At 41.4% G+C, this 12,500-nt stretch overlaps 1 protein-coding gene across 1 annotated transcript in view; it reads left to right on the forward strand.

The window, feature by feature from the left end:
- Positions 1 to 3,880: 3,880 nt before the first annotated feature.
- The window catches only part of LOC121295048 (vesicular glutamate transporter 2.1), a 29,614-nt gene continuing 20,994 nt past the window's right edge, over positions 3,881 to 12,500 (forward strand). Inside the window, exon 1 of the mRNA XM_041219341.1 lies at positions 3,881 to 3,944. The gene's annotated coding sequence lies outside the window, so the exon portion shown is untranslated. The remainder of the gene's footprint in view (positions 3,945 to 12,500) is intronic.

Raw genomic sequence — 12,500 nt, forward strand, 5'->3', positions numbered from 1 at the left:
TGTATGCATGTGTGTATTCAGGTATTTCATTACAGCTTTATGGTGTTTTAATGTTTTTTAAATATATGTATTTGCACAGCTGTGGCCAAAAATTTTACATCATCCTGTAGAATTAACTAATTTTGCTTCAAGTATAATGAAACCTGCTGAACAATATTACTTTAACATAGTACCTAATGAAAAACTGTGCCATTTCGAAATCTAACATGAAATACTGTACTACTATTATGGCTTCCACTAGACTTTTGCAATTGTAGTTTCTTTGATTTACATGACGTAAATAAAAGATCTAAATTATGTTCATATAGTTATGTATTTATTTATTTTTAGTGATGTCTCAAACCTACAATTCTAGGTGATGGAAAACATTTGGCCAGAGCTTTAAATAAAAAAAAAAGAAATCCTTTTAGTTGGACATGCTTTTGGTTACCTGCATCTAAAAAAAATCCAGGACAATCAATCTGAATTCTGTGAGAGAGGTACATTTTGATAGTTAAAGTTGCAAAGATACAAGTATGCTGGATACTAGATAAAGCTATGTGGAATTAGTTCTGATATTTAGGGAAGTCAGTATACAGAGTGGTATGTCTCCAGGTGTAATTCTGCTGTACAGAATTCTATTGGATTTGGGAATTCAATAGTTCTGTCTTATTCTCGTCACATTATGAGAAGCTTTTTGAGTTGTAAAGTATAGTACAACCCCCCTCCCTTCTTTTGGAAGTATATTAAGAATATTTGCTTTTCAGGGATACCAAGGTATACCAAGACATGTAGTAAGCAAGTAAGTAAGTGAGTGACGGAAGTCACTGCTTTCTTTTATGTGCTGCAGCTGTTGTTTACCCCACTTTTTTGTGCAGGCCATGTGGTGTGGTCTGTTATTGTTTTCTGGTCTGAAAGCATGCCGTAGTTAAGTGATGCTGTAAAGGGCTGAAAGTTATTGCTTAGTCGTTAGTGCGAAGTACGAGTAACCGAGTTGCAGGTGAGGGGTGATTGTGTAATGTGTAACAGCCAGCAGAGAGGACATTAAACAAGGTATCATGGTGTATGAAACAAAGTTTTATTACCTGGAGCTGTAAAGCCTAGACATGCTCTTGTAGCGATGCTGAAATTTCGATCCATCCAGCCAAATGAAACCCACATATTGTCTAGAGCATGAGTGGCCCATGTTCCTGGAGAGCCTCAGTCCTGCACGTTTTGTAGGTAGCTGTAAATCATCAATCACTAAATACCTGGAACAAACAGTAATTCTGACCAATTAAGCCCAATCATTAAGTCAGTTAAATCATTGAGAGGCTGGGGTAAAACAAAAACTGGGAGACCCTGACGCTCTCCAGGACCAGGGTTGGCCACCCCTTTTCTAGAGGAGTAAGGAGACACTCGGGTGATAGTGCGTATCGCGCCAATGCAGGCAGTGAAAACCATGTGGTCCTGATGGGCTGCTCCTGTGAGCCATAATAAACTCAAATGCTCATTTCATGATGGACTGTTAAACTTAGTGGATGGTCGTATTTATGGATATTGATGCTATTAATGAGATGCTTGTGATGCTGTTCTTGGTTCATCCAATTAAAAAAGCAGCCCCTTCCTCGCGCCTTCTTCAGTGCTTTGTCGAAATGTATTGCACAGTGAAGACCTCAAGCTGCTACTGAAGAATCATGAAAGGAGCATCTTTTAATGCACAGCACTCCTGTATGATTAGTGTCATGTTGACCCTTTGCGTGTCTGGTTATCTTACTTTATTTTATTTCGTTCAAACTTTGTGCCAAGATACAAGTTCAACAGCCAGGCCAGTATGGGTAGCAGTGATGTCTGTGTGTGAAAAAGCAAAGGGAAACGTCAATGACAAAGACTATTGTAGTGTTCGGGGAATCTCTGTGCCTCGGATGAAAGGAGCTGTAGAAATGTGTCTTTTTGCTTTTAACCTAAGGGTAAAAAATAAATAAATAAATAATGTTTTACAGCTTTTTAATGAACAGAGCACTTATTTACTACACTGAGTTAGAAGACAGCAAACGGGCAAATAATCAGGATATCATTGTTCAAATAATGGTGCATACCTCCGTCTCTGGAGTTTTTTCTATACAGGTTTACAGACAATGCCAGAATTTTGTCTGTAATCACCTTACACATGCTCTAGCAAGGATTCTATCTGGAGACTCCAGGTAGCTGGTAATAGCAGCCAATATTTTTTTGCATATATATATATATATATATATATATATATATATATATATATATATATATACACACACACACACACACACACATTTTCTCTGTTGTGATTCATACCCTGCAGCTGAAAAGCCATTTCTCTCTTTTATTTTAATGTTTTGGGTTTAAGGTGAGATGAAGGATTTTTCAGGTGAAAGCACCTGAACACAGACTAAAAAACTAAACAAAATAAAGAAAATGTCATTTAAATCTACTCGCAGTAGACATTATTGCTTTGAGAAAAGTGCTTGGAAATATCACAAGCAACATGAAGAATAGTTTTCATGACGTTTATTCACCTTAGTGCTGCCTGGTCTTTTCTAATACACTACGCGTGTCCACTAGACATTTACTTCTTAAATGCCTTAAATATATCTGTCTAGCATTTACTATGTGGGTGGGTTAATGAAACCTTTTTTTCTTTGTTTTATTTCTGTAATATTATTTTAATGGCTGGTAGTTTTGTACATTATTTATACATTGTAATTTTGTTTGAATGAAAAAATTGATTTTAGTTTGTTTTTTTTTTAAACGATTTACACTATATAGATTTTGAAATGCGTTCATTGCTGTTTGATTTCAAGTCTTCACAGACAGACAAATGATTTGAGAAATGTATGGAAAAGCATGTATTCACAGTTTCTTTCTCTTTACTGTTTACTTGAATGCAGCAGAATACTTCATACATAATTATTATAATAAATATAATTTAAAAACATGTTACGGTGTGTTTTTCCTTCCGACCAGAGTCACTAATGTGATTGCAATAGAGCTGGATGAGAGAAGTGCTAAATTTTTTGTAACTTCCAGTCCTGGGGTGCCCAATTACAGTCCTGGAGGCACATTCCACTCCAGGTATAACATAGATAATTAACTACTTCAGGGTCTGGATGGAGATTTCATTGATTCAATTAAACAATCAGGGTTTGAACAAAGACCAGGACTGGAAGCACCAACTTTGGCCACCCCTGGTACAGTCATATAAGGTTGAGATTTTTTTTTTAAGCTTGTACTGATAATATTGAACCACTTGGATGACTCATTAAACACCCAAATACATGTCTTTTGATTTACAGTTAAAGTTAAATCGGGCAGAAATCAGAAACTTTGAAAAAAATCATATATGCATTCTAAAATGTAGAGGAAACCTACCATGGTACAAGTGAGCACACAGCCACTAAAGGGCCTATAGTCGAATGAGAAATGGATCCAACTGCTATGCAATGGGAGTCTTATTTACATCCCTGGACTGTGACCTTGCGTTGAAAGCACTCAGTGTGACCACAGTGAATGTTTTACATGATGAGGGGGTGAAGAATACATTGAACCCACACAAGGTACGAAGGATGGGAGCTGGGAGGGATTTTCTTCACCTGTTAAAATGTGGCATCTTTTATAATAAAGGAGCTGCAGTATAGGCCAGACTGCTGCTGATAAACACCTCTCCAGCTTGTTTTAATTAAACACCAGCAGTCATCGTGGGTACAAACACCTTTGCATGTTTGGCAGTGTATTTTTAGACTCAGTAACTCTCTGTCTCTCGGAAAGTGCAGACAATGGAAAACAGTAACTGAGGAAGTGACGAGAGTGTTTTGCAATGTATTTGCACAGGCTTGTATTTGTGTTCCACGTAGCTGGCTGGCCGCTTTGAGAAGCAAGTACTTCGCCTTCCCAAACGCAGTCACACGCAGGTGGGATTGACCGCTGAGATGGGACAGGTACAGGGGCAACAGGTAAGTGTGCTTGTTCAAGGTAATTTTACACCAAGTCTTTCTCTGAGCCATATTGTGGAGGTCAAAGCTGTGTTGCAGAGGTTAAGCCTAGCCATATTGCCAGTTGTTTTCTTGGAACAATTAAAACAGAGCAACTGAGAGAATGTCCACCACAATTTTTTTTTATTAAAGTTAAGATGTTTTTCTCTGGTCCAGTGGTTAAAGATATGGGCTTGTAACGAGGAGGTACCCAGTTCAAATCCCAAAATCAAACTCTAGTCCAGGTATAAACCACACCCTACCCTACCCACGTGTGAGTGATCCCATCTTCACACCGCACCTTAATACATGAAAATGCCCAAGTCCTTGAGATAACAGTACAGACCCTGCAGCATTACAAAAGTGAAATGAACACTTTCATGCACGGCAACTTTCATATGTGGACCAATAAACAAACAAAAAAATACTGTATCATCTAGTCTCTATTACTGGGACACAGAAAAGACGCAAATGCATGATTTCTGCACAGGACGAAAGCATTTATCCCCATATAAAGCAATGGGAAAACGTTGAAAATATGATCAATGAACAATATATTTATTACGTGTACAGAAGTACTTTTTTGTACCAGCTATTTTCAACATTGCGTGCATGGAAGGGTTTAATACATAATGTACAGCACGTATTCTACCACGCGCCGAAATAAATACCGCAGCAAGTAAACTAACAAATGCATTGCAAGGAAAACGCATATATCAACTCCAAACTCATCCTCTCTGCAAATCCCGATCGTTATGTTTCATAATAGTACAATGACTGATGATGACGTCTCCGGAAGAGCCTGCTGACCAGGAACTGCCTTCAGGAACAGCTGATAAAGCGAGATTAGCCCGACGATTACGCGGGTTTTCCTGTTTATTGAATACCATGAGATCCCAAATGGTCCTGCTATTAGCGTTTGCAGTGCTTTTGGTACATTTCCAGCGGAACAATTTTAGCAATGGATTCGAGACAGACCTAGAAGGAGTCGGGGCAGAACTTTGTAAGACAGGGCTGCTGGCTCTGCCAACATTTTGTACCAAAAAAAAGGTTGTTTGTAACCGTAGTTTTGTTCCATTTGATTTTACAGTTGCTGTTATTTAGAAGAAAAAAAAAGTGGGTCATTTGATTCATTTGGCTGTTTCACAAAGCATTGTCTGTATTGAGAATAGTTGCAGATTGTTAGTCAAACAGATCATACAATGTGAATGTCACCACTGTGCAAATGAAACTGTTTGTAACAGCGTGTTGGCAATGGTTACACACGAAATATATTGTAGCAGTTTTGAACGCAATAGAACTTTGCAGTGCAAGTTAGCAGAACTGCCTTGTTGTAGCGGCAGTATTTACATGTGTGCGTAATAGAGGCAGGAACCGTATCTACAACACGCCGTGCTCGGTAAAGCACACAGACCATTGTCAAATGCAGGCATATTTTAAATAAACCCTGCTTGGCTGTGTTTTTAGAGAGCGACCTGTTTCAAAGCCAACTTTGATCCAACTGCTTTCAAACTCTACAAAGATCGTGGTAAACGTCAATGATCCCGCCCCTGTCGGTGTCACTGCGCAGGCGCCAACCCAGTTCCAGCACTTCAGGTTCCCTGTTGAAGGTGAACATGTCTTTGTTGAGATGTCTGTCTGAGTCGTTTAATATAGACAGTAGGACCCACCATAGGGCATGCTCTCTGTACAGCGTACACAGATATAGAATCAGTGCATCCTGTTTGGATTGAATTGGTTGAGTGCAGAATACCGTTTTCCTGTCTCATTTGCGCCCAGTTCAGGTTTTACTGCAAGCTTGACCAGCCACAGTGTGTAGGTAAGAAGCTCGGGTGCCTCTTATTAAACTCATAGTAAACCATTTAATGGACGAAACTGCTGTGCAAAGGCTTCTTTCCGTTCCAGGAATTGCAGAGGATGCATTTTTTAAATTACAATAGAAGCCAGTTGAACTCAGTGGCACACTTCGACATTTTGTACCAGTTACTTATCTAGTAAATGTAACGGTACTATATGGGTTCTCAGCCGGTACAACACTGACCCCTAGTGTCGTGGTGCTTATATTGCAGGTATTGCATCTTTGTTCATCTTACGCAAGTTTCAGTGCTGGGCTAGTGCTGCCTCTCGAGCGAGGCGCAGTACAGGCTCGCTTCTATATCACAAATGCAGAAAACGTTACTGCGTGCGTGACGGCTCTCCCTTACAGCGCACACGGTATGTGGAAGTTAGATATGCCAGACAGATTACTGATGTTGCAAACGGACTCTCCCATTTGTCGACTTCCAAATGACTCTATCGCATGGTCAGCGTTGCTTTGTGCCGTTGAAGAATTGGTAACATAGTCAAATGAACTGCAGCAAAGCCTGTCTGGTTTGTCATTTTGTGCAGTCTGTTCTGCTTACGCAGGACTGGGTCAGTCCGCCCATTGGAACTCAGTCAGACTCCTGTTGCCCAGCAGTGTGAGATTCCAGGGTTTGCCAGGTCGGTGCAGGTTACAAACTCGGATGTGATTGATTTAGCTCGGAGTTTGACCTGGAACGTCTCAACTTGCTACACAATGGGAGTCTGCTTTCCATCCCTAAATATCAATAGCGTACAGAGGAATTGTTTAAAACAAATCCAAAAAGTAGCTGAGCTGATCTGGTATTGGCAAAAGTCGGTTGCAGTAAATTATGAGGATTATTAGTTTGTTTACTAAACAGTTGGAAGTCACGTCCTCATTGAAACCTGTCAGCAGCAACTACACCTGGAATGACACAGGGAGTGTAGATCTCAACTACACCTGGAATGACACAGAGTGTAGATCTCAACTACACCTGGAATGACACAGGGAGTGTAGATCTCAACTACACCTGGAATGACACGGGGAGTGTAGATCTCAACTACACCTGGAATGACACAGAGAGTGTAGATCTCAACTACACCTGGAATGACACAGGGAGTGTAGATCTCAACTACACCTGGAATGACACAGAGTGTAGATCTCAACTACACCTGGAATGACACAGGGAGTGTAGATCTCAACTACACCTGGAATGACACAGGGAGTGTAGATCTCAACTACACCTGGAATGACACAGGGAGTGTAGATCTCAACTACACCTGGAATGACACGGGGAGTGTAGATCTCAACTACACCTGGAATGACACAGAGTGTAGATCTCAACTACACCTGGAATGACACAGGGAGTGTAGATCTCAACTACACCTGGAATGACACAGAGGAGTGTAGATCTCAACTACACCTGGAATGACACAGAGAGTGTAGATCTCAACTACACCTGGAATGACACAGAGAGTGTAGATCTCAACTACACCTGGAATGACACGGGGAGTGTAGATCTCAACTACACCTGGAATGACACAGAGTGTAGATCTCAACTACACCTGGAATGACACAGGGAGTGTAGATCTCAACTACACCTGGAATGACACAGAGTGTAGATCTCAACTACACCTGGAATGACACGGGGAGTGTAGATCTCAACTACACCTGGAATGACACAGAGGAGTGTAGATCTCAACTACACCTGGAATGACACGGGGAGTGTAGATCTCAACTACACCTGGAATGACACAGGGAGTGTAGATCTCAACTACACCTGGAATGACACGGGGAGTGTAGATCTCAACTACACCTGGAATGACACAGAGGAGTGTAGATCTCAACTACACCTGGAATGACACAGAGTGTGTAGATCTCAACTACACCTGGAATGACACAGGGAGTGTAGATCTCAACTACACCTGGAATGACACAGAGTGTAGATCTCAACTACACCTGGAATGACACAGGGAGTGTAGATCTCAACTACACCTGGAATGACACAGGGAGTGTAGATCTCAACTACACCTGGAATGACACAGAGAGTGTAGATCTCAACTACACCTGGAATGACACAGGGAGTGTAGATCTCAACTACACCTGGAATGACACAGAGGAGTGTAGATCTCAACTACACCTGGAATGACACAGAGTGTAGATCTCAACTACACCTGGAATGACACGGGGAGTGTAGATCTCAACTACACCTGGAATGACACAGAGTGTAGATCTCAACTACAAATGGAATGGCACGGGGAGTGTAGATCTCAACTACACCTGGAATGACACAGGGAGTGTAGATCTCAACTACACCTGGAATGACACGGGGAGTGTAGATCTCAACTACACCTGGAATGACACAGGGGAGTGTAGATCTCAACTACACCTGGAATGACACGGGGAGTGTAGATCTCAACTACACCTGGAATGACACGGGAGTGTAGATCTCAACTACACCTGGAATGACACAGAGTGTAGATCTCAACTACACCTGGAATGACACAGGGAGTGTAGATCTCAACTACACCTGGAATGACACAGAGTGTAGATCTCAACTACACCTGGAATGACACAGGGAGTGTAGATCTCAACTACACCTGGAATGACACGGGGAGTGTAGATCTCAACTACACCTGGAATGACACAGAGTGTAGATCTCAACTACACCTGGAATGACACAGGGAGTGTAGATCTCAACTACACCTGGAATGACACAGGGAGTGTAGATCTCAACTACACCTGGAATGACACAGAGTGTAGATCTCAACTACACCTGGAATGACACGGGGAGTGTAGATCTCAACTACACCTGGAATGACACAGAGTGTAGATCTCAACTACACCTGGAATGACACAGGGAGTGTAGATCTCAACTACACCTGGAATGACACAGGGAGTGTAGATCTCAACTACACCTGGAATGACACGGGGAGTGTAGATCTCAACTACACCTGGAATGACACAGAGTGTAGATCTCAACTACAAATGGAATGGCACGGGGAGTGTAGATCTCAACTACACCTGGAATGACACAGGGAGTGTAGATCTCAACTACACCTGGAATGACACAGGGAGTGTAGATCTCAACTACACCTGGAATGACACAGAGTGTAGATCTCAACTACACCTGGAATGACACGGGGAGTGTAGATCTCAACTACACCTGGAATGACACAGAGTGTAGATCTCAACTACAAATGGAATGGCACGGGGAGTGTAGATCTCAACTACACCTGGAATGACACAGGGAGTGTAGATCTCAACTACACCTGGAATGACACGGGGAGTGTAGATCTCAACTACACCTGGAATGACACAGAGTGTAGATCTCAACTACAAATGGAATGGCACGGGGAGTGTAGATCTCAACTACACCTGGAATGACACAGGGAGTGTAGAACTCACACTCAGAATGTCCGTGACGAAGAATTCTAAACATTTCATCATAAGAACATGTAGCAATGAGAGGAAGCTGTTTAGCCTGTCGGTGCTCATTTCCAGCAGCTCATTGATCCCAGGACTTTACCTTGTGGGGTATGAGACTTCCTATTGCATAGCAGTTTGATCCATTCCTGGTTTTACTATGAGTTCAATAAGACACACCTGAGCGTGTCACCTATACACTGTAGCTAAACTCCTAGTAAAACCTGGAATGGATGAAACTGCTCTGCAGTAGGAGTCTTATTTCCATCCCTGTAATATGTGCAAGTACCCTGCTCTGGAAACAAGGCTGGTTTACCTCATCGCTCCTCAGGACAAGTTTCTACACATATTTTCTTCTCCTTGCTTGGGGACTTTATCTGCTCTGCTGGGCTCAGGTTCCTGGAAGCAGGTATGCTTGACCCTTGATGGCAAGGTTGTACAGTGAATTGCATGTTTTGTTTCCGTATTAGTTCAGTATTCGTTTGTAGAGCAGTGCCTCACTGCAGTGTCTGTGTGTTTCCAGAGTTCCTCTTCATTGGTTTCCTGCTGTTTGGTGTTCTCTCCTTTGTGTTGCTGAAGCAGTTCTCTCAGATCAGCACTCACTGTAAGTTCACTGCTTAGCTCATGAATTGGATTATTTATTATTGGTTTAATATGAAGTGTATTCACTGGAAAAAAAGGTCGTAACCAACGCACACGCATACAGAGGTAACTTGAGTTTTCTCCCTTCTCAAAACCCTCCATTAAAAATGCTAGACTTGCCTTATCGCATACTGAGGATATGCTGCCATCTATTGGCAGTACCTTGTAAAGACATTTAAAGTGATGAGTGCATGTATTTTTTTTTTTTTAAAGAAGTGTGTATCAGAGGAACATTTTCTGACTGTCCTTTCTAGACCTTGCAGGACGATTCCTGTAACTTCAGGGTTGTTTTCAATTTCAATTTCAATTTATTTTAAATGGGCTACTGAGACATGCTATTAAAAATCCTGGGATAATTATTAAATTGCACACAGGTTCTCACCTGCCCTCCCCTGTGCAGTGTGTCTTCACTGCTGTGCTGATGCAGATTAGAAGTGACAATACTCTGTGTTTGGCTTCCTGCTATCTGCAGTTATTTTCTTCAATCAGTTTGGTAAATAATATCCAGAAGTGTTTAGGAAAATCTGAAACTGTGCGTCAGGGCTTTCCTGACAGACGTTGTAAAAGCATTACACATGTCTGCGCTTTGCTAACACCGTTTTCAGAACAGTTGTAACAGGGTGGAGGCTGGGTGCAAACTGGTGACCCTGCATGCCACAAACAAGCATTTTAACAACTGTGCAAAAGTGCATCTGATTGGTGGTTTGGAGCTTTTAACACAACACAGCCTGTTGCACTGTGCAGCTCGGAAGGCCAACTTGACAGTAAATTGCACTCGTAATATATTTTACCATATAAAGGTGCTTCACATATTCACTGTTTTATGATGTGCAGGTCAGATAGTGAAATAAAGAAGGCAAACATTTTTTATTTACTCATAACTGCTGTATTTTCACAGTGCAGGTTTCCAGTTTTCTACTACTCCTGATGGGTAATTCTTGTCACTTTCTGAAGGATTTGAGTTGAGGTTGTGTGCAACACATCTGGACGGCCCCTTTAGTCCTCTATCACCTCTGTGTGAGTTTCTGAATTGCAGTGACAGTCAAGATTTTCTGCTCTGAGCCCCTGTTCTGGGTGTGCTTTGTCAGTATGGCTCTGGTGCTGCCCTTGATTCCTGCTGTCCTTCACCAAAGCTGTAAGTACCAACATGATACCGATAAGGTTACATTAGGCAGTCCAAGACGAGTGCCAATCAGGGTGTGCAAATGTGCACTGGAGAGGAGAAGAGTGTTTATTCACAGGGACTCTGTTCTTGTCCTGTAGCTCAACATCCTCTCCTGAGCTGTGCTTGGCTCCTAAGCAGGGATCTGTCTCGGGCGCATTCCTGCCCATCAGCCTTGTCTACATCCTCCTGGAACTTGTGAGAAGACTAGTGGAACCCTCCTATTTCCATCTGCTCGGACCCGGGGAACACATGGACATCCTCTCCTGATCACTGGGCAGGGAGGGAATAAGATCCATATTGTCACCATTCCAGGTTTTACTACAAGCTTGTTTAGCCACAGTGCATAGGCAACACGCTCAGGTGTGTCATCTTAAACCAGGAATGGATCAAACTTCTGTGCAATGGGTGTCACATTTCCATGCCTGTACCCCATTACACTGAATGTGGGTCATACACCTGCCTCCACCTTTCTTCACTGCGTAGTCAAGGCAGACTATTAATGACTTATTACAAGAGCAGTGTCAGATGTATTTTCAAGTCCTATGTCCACTGATCGTTTTTTTTTTATCTATCTGTCTTTTTATAACATCCATCTAAACCTACATTCCAGTTGCTGTAATAAAATGTATACAATATTAGTTATCACCGCAGAACAGTAATCTCGCCTAAACACGTATTCTATTTAGTGTTACTTAAATATCTGCACCTCCGACAAGTGGCCACCAGATGGCGTAGTACCCTTTTATGCCACTGTGCAGTGGGAGGAATGGGAAAAGGTCAGCAAGTTTTCTCCAACAAAAAGCGTCAAGATCCAGACGTGTCAAGACATTCATGTTTCATTTGTGGGGAAGATAAATGTGCACACAATACTGCAAAGTGCAAACAATCCCCGGGGTAGCTGATCTGCTTGATTCAGTTGCTTTCAGAATACATCAAAGTGAAGCGTGCATTCACAACTCCTTAGGGGTGTGCTGTGTGCCAGGACAAGGCTGTGGAAACGGTTCTCTTCATTGATTTGAATGGGTAACACTCTAATATTGGTCTGCAGTGCTACAGATGAACACAGTTAAGGATCTCAGATATATATATATATATATATATATATATATATATATATATATATATATATATATATATATATATATACACACACACACACACACACACACACACACACACACAAACAATTAACACTACAAACGTGGATTTCTATAGCGCCTTTGAGCTGAAATATATTAATAAGCTAAAATAAGCTTTTACACATTTCTGTTCTGAAATAGGGGTTAATAATAGCCGCTTCTAATTATTATTAATAACAATCTTATAAGTATTTAGTATCCCGTAATTAATGATTAAGCATTATATTCATGTTCGTTTGAATATATGTCCACCAATGACGTGACACAAAGCCATTAATACAAAATAAGCATAATAAGAAATTTAAAGCACCAAAGTATATTATTATAATTGTTATTGTTGTTGG

The sequence above is a fragment of the Polyodon spathula genome, chromosome 19, assembly GCF_017654505.1.
Source record: "Polyodon spathula isolate WHYD16114869_AA chromosome 19, ASM1765450v1, whole genome shotgun sequence".
Taxonomy (NCBI): domain Eukaryota; kingdom Metazoa; phylum Chordata; class Actinopteri; order Acipenseriformes; family Polyodontidae; genus Polyodon; species Polyodon spathula.